Here is a 9,125-nt window from a genome sequence, read left to right as displayed (position 1 = left end):
TCACAAAGCCTCTGGAAAATTCCACCATACACTGTGGGAGAATGAAAGTGAAAAAGGTGAACAATATCTCAACAAGAGTGACAAGACAATTTAATAGGGAATGGATCTTTTTTTTTTCAGCAAATTGTACCAAAGACAACTGGATATTCATGTGCAAAAGAATAAAATTGGACCCCTACCTCATATCATATATAAAAATTCACTTAAAATGGGTCAGAGAGGGAGAGTGACTGTTAATTGTTACAAGTTTGTTCCAGGATAATGAAAATGTTCTGGAATCAGAACAAGAAAGTAAAATTAAAGTACAAGCCTATTTTGCTGCAAAAAAAAAAAAAATTAAAATTCTTGTTTAGTTTTGTCAAGATACACATGCTCTACGTACTTTTGGAAGACTTTTTGTTCGAATTTGTTAAATGCTAAAATCTATTGAACTGTACACGTGAAAATGATAACTTTTATGGTATGTGAACTACATATCAATAAAAAAAATTAATCAAGTTTCTAACTTTAAGGACTAAAACTACAAAGCTGTTTTGGTAAACATAGGCATAAGTCTTTGGGCAACAGTTTGTTAGTTATGGCCCCCCAAAAAATAGGTCAATGAGAAAGCCATGACCTATTTTTTTGTTTTTCTATGGAAAATGTGTTGAGATTTTCCTGACAATCCAATACGCACAATAAAATATGTATATATGACTTTATCAATATTAAAAAGTTTTTCAGTACAATCGACAAAGTTAAAAGACTGCCCACGGTATAGGAAGAAAAACTATTTCAAATAACTTTTTGTATAAGGGGTTTATATCTAAAATATCTGAAGAACTCTTATAACTCAGTAATAAGAAACAATCTAATTCAAAAATAAGTAAAGATAGGGGCAGCAAGTGGCATGGTGGTTAAAGGTGCTAAATTCCCACATGGCCAACCACAGTTCAAATCCCAGACCTGGTGACTTGCTCTCTCCCTTCCCTTCTCATTCTCTCTGTCTCTCTCTGGTCAAATTAAAAAAAAATAAAATAAAAACATATGGAGTTAAATATTATAAATAATTCTTTTAAAAAATGAACAAAGAATCTGACTAGACAGTTGTCCAAAGAAAATACACAACTGACCAATGACTACATGAAAGCTACTCAGCATCATTAGCCATCAGCAAAATGCATACCAAAATTACAATGAGATATCACTTCATATCCACTTAGAGTAGCTATAATTAAACAGACAGAAAATAACCAGGGTTGGAGGAGATGTGGAGAAATTGAAGCCTTCCTATATTGCTGGTGTGAATATAAAATAGTGCAATCATTTTAGAAAAGAATTTGACCGCTCTTGAAAAGACTGCACACAGGAGACCAGCAGTTACCGTAATGGCTATGTCGCTGGACTCCCACGTAGTCGACCACAGTTCGCGTCCCGGACCTGGTGGCTTAAAACTCACGCCAGGCACGTGAGCGTGCATGCCCAAGATCCCGAGAGGAGAATGGAGAAGGGATTGCGGCATGGCCATCCCCCCTAGGAGGTGATTTCTCGCTTTCTGTCTCTCTGTCTCTCTCTGTCTGGCGAGCACACGCACCCTATAGCAAAAATCTCTCCAAAAAAAATTTTTAAAAAAAGACTGAACACAGTTACTATATGACCTTCTGATTCCATTTCTTGATATAGATTCAAGAAGAAAAGAATGAAACTTTTTTTCTTTTGACACAGCAACTTTTACAGGAATGTTCACAACATTATTCAGAATATCCAAAAAGTGAAGAAAACCCAAATATTCATCAACTGATGAATGGATAAACAAAACGTAATACATGTGCATGTGGACTATTATTTAACAAGGAAAAAGAACAAAATTCTGAGCCTTGCTACGACATGGATAAACCTTGAAAATAGTGTGCCCAGTGAAAGAAGCCAGACCCAAAATGATATGTAGTGTACAATTCCATTTGTATCAAATACCGAGAATCAAGAGATCTTTAGAGATGGGGATAGGTTTGTGGTTGCTTAGAGCTAGCAGGTGCAGAGGGAAGTGGGGGGCTGACTTCTAAAAGGCACAGATTTATTCTAGGACATTGATGATGAAAATATCCTCAGATGGTGGTGCTGGTGGCACCACTCTGTGAAACATTAAACCGGATATTTTAAGCGGTTGTATTATTATTAGGTGTGAATTATATCTCAATAAAACTGCTATCCGAAAATATCAACAATATCTTAGTATTATTTTGAAAATAGTTTGAACTTCATAGAGCCAGTGAAAAAGATCTCAGGGCCTTCCAGGGGTTCCCAGACTACTTCCCGAGAAAAGCACCTTGGGTATGTATTATGGACAATCTTCCAGAGAACCACTTCCCCTTACTCCTATCAAAGACAGCCCTGATTTTTAGGCATTCCCTGTCCTCCACGCAGACCACCATCAGGAAGGAAGTCGATCCCACCCTGAGTTCCAGAACTAGGCTCTGGTCACTTTAAGCTGATCAGCAAATGGCTTTCCCCTGGTTACAGTCACTGGTTCCAAAGCCAGACGAGCAGCCTAGGAAGTCCAACCAGAAGGACTGCAGGATGCCTGCTGGTGAGTTGGAAGCTGTTTCTCATTTCCTCTGGAGGGTATCCTATGGGAAAAGAACTAGCATTGCTATAACCATTTTCCTACCAGCCTGAGGACCAAGCTATTCCAAAAGACAAGAAGTAAGGGAACCCCAGAGGAACAGAGCTACAGTCCTTAAATTAAGTCCTGAACCTTATGACTTCTGGATATATGAGCCAGTAAACGTCCTCAATGTGGAATCTATTTTTGAAGTAGAATTTGTTGCTTGAAGTTAGAAGCATCCCAGCTGATACACCATCCAAATGATTTGGGGCTAACAGTATCATATTCTCCCTGCAGTCGATACACTTTGACTTTGCCTTGACTGCATCAAGAAGTAAGATCTTGGCAGGCCATTGGGGTAACACTATTTTTTTTTTTAGGATATACTAATGAAGAGCTGACCTATGTAATCTAGGCATGAAAAAAAAAAAAAGCCTTAGTGGGGCCACAGTTTTTAACAATCTGTCTCGCCCTCCTCTTTCTTTTGTATCTGATTTCCAATGGCCTCTGAATGCCATTCTAAATGAGTTTGATGGAGAAAAATGTTAGTGTCCTTTTTAGCAGAAAAGGTGTGGCTGCCAGCTGGGTGTAGATTGAATTTCACCAGGAGGATAATCACTTGGGACCTGCTATTTAGAACAAAGTCTGCATACAATCATTCAATTCCCATCCCAACAGATAAGAAACTACCTTTCTCCCAACTAAACTGATTAGTAGTCTTCATTTGTGTGAAGTTTTAACATTTACAACGGGCACTTTTATAATTCATCATCTCAACAACCCAATAGAGACTGGCAGTTGAGGAATTATTCTCCTTATTCTGCAGATGGAGAATAGGAGTCCCAGGGCATTGACTAAGGTCTCGCATGGTCAGAAAGTGAGAGTTTGAGCTCAGTCACTAGATTCTAAGTCAAACCCTTTCCACCGAGAGCTGCCTCTAATACATCTCACATCAGTGTAAGGTAACAGTCACTATTTGTCAGTTCTTACTATATGCCCCGTACTAAGTTAAGCTCTTGCATACGCTCCGCATTCAGTCCTTCCAAGTCTATGATGTCCAGGCCACATTATCCCATTACAGATGAGGAAACAGAGGCCCTGCAAGATAGCACCAAGTGGTGGTTGGCCAATGGCAAAACCAGCATTCAAACCCAAGCACATAGCTCTCCAGAACATAAGTTATAGCCTCTTTGCCAGCCTCTCACTTCAGCCAGCATGAAGCATGCTTCTTGCACGGACCTGTGCCTGCTCTACACAAGAAGCTTTTCAGCCACCATTTATCTCACGAAACTCAACTAATCTTTCGGATTCTTTTTTTTTTTTTTTTTTTAATTTTGGTATAGGGATGTGTGCACTCGCTGCTGAGAGACAGTGAGAAAGAGAAAAGGAAAGTGAGAAATCATCCCCTGGGGGAATGATCATAACACATTCCCTTCTACTCCAGTCTCCTCTCTGGGTTTTGGGCCCATATGTACATGCAGCCAGCGTGTTCTTCAGTCCATCAGGTCCAGAACTCAAGCCACTCAGTTGGCCGTTGGGATTTAGCTGCCTTAACTGCCATGCTACTGGCTGGCTCAGGACTCAACTGATTTGGTGGTGGTGGTGGTGGTGGTGGTGGTGGAGTAGGTGTAGCTGTAAGGGTACATGTGCTTGCCAGAGAGATCAGAGAGGGAAGGTGAGAAATCACTCCCTGGGGCGATGGCCACACCACAATCCCTTTTCCTCTATTCTTCTTTTGGAAACTTGGACACATGCATGCGTGCACACACACACACGCACACATACACGCACACACATTCCCAGTCTGTTTTTCAAGCTGCAAGCTCCAGGACTCAAACAGCACAGTCAGCCATGTGGGATTCAGCCACCTCAACCACTAAACCACTAGCAGACCCTCAATTGATCTTTAACAACACAAAGGACAAGGGATTATCCAAAATGTTTTTCTTGCCCTGGAATCTGATTATACAAAGATTGCCTAAAATAACCCAAGGCTTAGATAACATCTTATTAAACTCTCCTGAAAGGTTCATTGTAACAATAATTGCAGCCTAATTCGACATATTCTGAAAAACACTACTGCTTGATTAGCCAACAGATGTTCCTCCCCCCTCCCCCAACACGCACATGCTTTCATGGCAAATCCCACCAAGTTCACCACCCATTACAGAGAGGAAGACACCAGATGCACACATTCCTAGGTGCTCTGCAGAGAGAGTGTGGGCATATGATACAATCCTGGCCAATGGAATTTGATGGGAAAACTGATGGGGCCTCTAGGAAACATGTTCCTCTGTGATAAAAAGAAATGCATGGTCACTAGAGTGACAAGAGTTGACATGCTGAGGGTGGCAGAGTAGAACAATGGAAAGCACCTGGGTCCATGCAGAGCTGCAGAACAACCCCAGAGCCTCTCTCTGGATTTCTCATTAGGTAAGATAATAAGTGTTCTCATTATTGAGAACCCTTTCCACCACTGAGAGCTACCTCTTTCTTACTTGCAGCCAAATACATCCTAACTCTCAAGTTTCAAGAGCCAATATTCTGGAGGTAAAAGAGCTCGGGATTTTGAGTCAAAACCTGAGTTCTAGCTTACTTATTTGTCAGGTGACCCAAATTGCTTAATCTTTCTGAGGCTTCTTTTTCACATCTTTCTATACTATCCAGTCTTTGAGGGTTGGCTAGATTTGGAAAAACTCAACAGGAAACATTTCCTATTTTTTTTTTTAAAGAGGTGTTTTGCTATAGGGCGTGTGCACTCGCCAGACAGACAGAGAGAGACAGAGAGATAGAAAGCGAGAAATCACCCCCCAGGGGGGATGGCCACACCACAATCCCTTCTCCTCCATTCTCCTCTCAGGATCCTGGGCACACACGCACACGCGCTCAGCGTGAGTTTTAAGCTACCAGGTCCAGGACACGAACCGTGGTCTACTACATGGGAATCCAGTGACATAGCCATTACGCTAACTGCTGGTCCCGGAAACATTTCCTTTTAGAGAGAGATTTTTGCTACAGGGCAGAGAGACAGAGACAGAAAACTGAGAAATCACCCCCCTCTTCCACACCACAATCCCTTCTCTGTTCTCCTCTTGAAATCCTGAGCACTCACACACATGCACCTGGCATGAGTTTCAAGCCACCAGGACTCAAACAGCGGTCAGTCATGTAGGAATCCAGCAACATAATAATTACACCATCTACTGGTTCCCCAACAAGGAACATTTAGCAATTTCCTCGCTTCTCCATGCCTCTCTGTCTGGTGTCCTAAGCTCTCCTTTTACTCCTTACCTGGAATTCCTCTTCCGCCCTACCTAAACATTCACACACAAGTGACTAAACAGGACAGCATCCTAGACCCCTGAAAAAAGACAGAGTGAGTGGCCCTTGCACCTCCTGTAGGGACTGGCCATCAGGCTGCTGAGACTGGGACATGAGGTCATTTTTTTGAAATTTTTCTTTGTTGGGCTGTCCCAGTGGCCTGGTGGTTAAGGGAGCCAGATTCCCATACGCTGACTATGCAGTTAGAGTCTTGGCCCTGGCGGCTTAAGAAATAAGCTGAGCCTATGCACATGTGTACCCAAAAATCTGACATGATAGAGAAATTAGAGAAATGAAAGAGAAGGGACTGAGGTGTAATCACATACCATTGTCTCTGTGTCTCTGTCTCTGGCAAATGCATTCATCCTCTGGCAAAATTTAAAGAAAAAGAAAGAAAAGGTTTTCTTTGCCAAAATACCAAAAAAATCATAGAATTACATAATTTGAAAAAGGAATATTCAAAAGCTATTATTTCACAAAAGATATTTCCTATAATCAATATGGTAGTGTCATAGCAGGAAAGTCATGACATATCTTTCCATGTCTTTCTATGTAAAAAAAGGTGTCATGACTTACCATGACCCAATAGATGCAAAAATCCTGGGGGAAAACAAAACTAGCAAGAACACTCAACCTGCTCCCTCTGTAGGAGGCACACCCTCCCACCCTGAAATCAGAGCACAATCAGACAATCCCTGTTAGCGTCCAGCTTAGTTCAGACTTCGTCTTTTGATCCACAGGCATTGTTTGGGGGTATTCCGATCTGAAACGTAAGTGCATTTACGAGTATAGTCTCCTTGCAGGCAAACACCAGCTTCCTGGGGGCAGAACTGAGGGCCTCCACTGGCCTTCGGTTGTGGCATTCCACGAGCTCCAGGACGCCAGTCTTCCTGTCAGTCTCTGGACATGGCACATTTGCAAACCGGCAGGGAGAGCCACTTCGACCTGTCAGATCACGAATTTCACTGACTTTCAGTCAGTGGTTCAAACCTCTTATCTTAGATTGATCACCTCCTGTATCTGAAATTTCACTGAAAATTTAACTGTTTTAACTATGGGGTAATAGCTCACAGACATACATGAGTTTTGGATCCAGACACTTCTGAATTTGAATTTCCGCTTCTCAATCTCTTTCTGGACATGAAGCCTTGACAAGTTACTTGAGCTCTCAGTGTCTCAGTTTTTTAATCTGCACAATGGCAGTAATACCTACCCTGAAGGTAGATGCCGTGGGTGTCCAGGGCTGGCACGTAGGAGGTGCACAATAAAGGGCACCTGGAGCTAGTCACATGGTCCCAAGTGGCATCCTGAGGTTTGTACTTCAAGGATCACAGACTAAATGGCATCTCAAGGATGTGTGCCCAGAGCTTCCCACTTATTTGTGTACCCTCGGCAGCACTCCTTGAATCCCAGGGAGAACAGAGCAACTCCCACGTCCAACAGCCCCACGGATCCTCCAGCGTCAGGCAGGCACCAGAGATGAGCCCCTAACTCACACAGGCAGGACAGGCGATAGAGGGAGGGTATGCGCGGGAAACCCATATAATTCTCTAGCCTTGCGATTCTCTGGGAGGAAGAAAAGAAGGAAGTACAAATGTATTGTCCCAGAACAAGTGTAGGTTACTCCAAATAGTTTGCTCTGTTTCGTTGTTTTTTAATACTTTTTTTCTCACTCTAAACAAACAGGAAAACTTTGTGAGCTGATACCTGAAAGTGCCATTTCAGTTCCTGGGTTTGCAATACTCTAGAAAGGTAGGATAGCCTAACATCACCAAAATAAAAACCTCCTCACTCATTTTCATTGGTTAAATGATAATCATCATCTAATTAGTTAAATGATAATCATTAAAAGAAAGCACCTCATTTTTGTCACACAGTGCCAGAATAAAAATTTGGAACATGACGTTTTAACCTCATTGGCATTGGCTGGGCTATAAAAACTTGAACTTTCTAAACTGCTGTTAGACTTGCTACAACTTAGTGTTTCCCAGACAATAAACATGAGGGGACCTCCAAAGATTCATGGAAAAATGGAATTACAGTACTGGGTTGTTGGAAAAGTCATAAAATAGTTTTCTATGCAAAAATGCATCATGACTTTTGACCCAATAATTTATTCTGGTGCAAATAAATAAATAAAAGAAAAAAGAAATCTGCACATAGCTTTTCATACTGTAAACTTTATGAAGACCTTCCCTCTCCCCTTGACAACTGTGTATCTGTTCTAAGGCAGACTTAGTCCTAGGAGGGGGAAAGGGCACCAATGTCCACCTCAGGAGGAACAGGACAGACAGGCCCAGAGAGAAAACCTCAGCAGCCTCACTCCCTGCTGCTGGCCCCTCCACTGTCCGGACATTCCCTATGGGTTAAACCATCTGCCCATCCACTTCGGGACTTAATGAGAAGCCCACAGACCACAGTCTGTCTGGATCACAACACAGTACATGCCAAACGTTTCTGTGCAACCTTTGTGCAGAGAAACTGCCTATCCTGCTAATCCTTTTATTATTAAGGTTAGCAGTGGTGCTTAGCTCAGAAAGAAAGAAATACAAGATCCTCCAGAAAATTCGGTGGAAGTCTACTTTTCCAGGAGATCGTGGGGCACCACATTTTTGTGTTGAAACTGTCTAGCTGTCAGCTTACAAACTAGTAACAACTGTCCCCGTGTCAGAAACTCCTACTAGCAAATATTAAACACACACACACCCGCAAAGCCCTTTCATTCATTCATGGTTCACACAGTGGAGAGGCAGATTCCTGCCACTGGGAGACGCTGCCCCATTCACCTCCCACCAGCACAGGTTGGTGTGCCCTATATTTTAAAAACAGCTCAGTCCTGGGGCCTCAAGACCCGCTCAGGGAGAAGAGGAAATCCACAAACAAGTAATTAAATAGGTATAAAAGTCAGAAGCTGAAAGCTGAGCCTTGACAACCTTCCCAGACTGTGCGCCCAAGCGGGGCATCTCTGGGTTCACAGGAAAGGGGCCCACACCTGCCCACATACACACGCAGTGCAAATGCACACGCGCGCAGCTCACACTAGATCTGCAGGTTCTAGGCACTAACCGAGGATGAGGCTGTCAACAAAGCTGCGTTCGCCCAGATAACTCGCTTTCTCCTACAACTTGGGCGACAGTGACTGCCCATCGACATTCCAAGGGCCACTTGTCCCAGGACTTAGGGTCCTGCAGGGCTCCCCACTTGGCAGCCTCGCAAGCCT

The sequence above is a fragment of the Tupaia chinensis genome, unplaced genomic scaffold (assembly GCF_000334495.1).
Source record: "Tupaia chinensis unplaced genomic scaffold, TupChi_1.0 Scaffold000147_1, whole genome shotgun sequence".
Lineage (NCBI taxonomy): Eukaryota > Metazoa > Chordata > Mammalia > Scandentia > Tupaiidae > Tupaia > Tupaia belangeri.
This window is presented reverse-complemented; position numbering follows the sequence as displayed.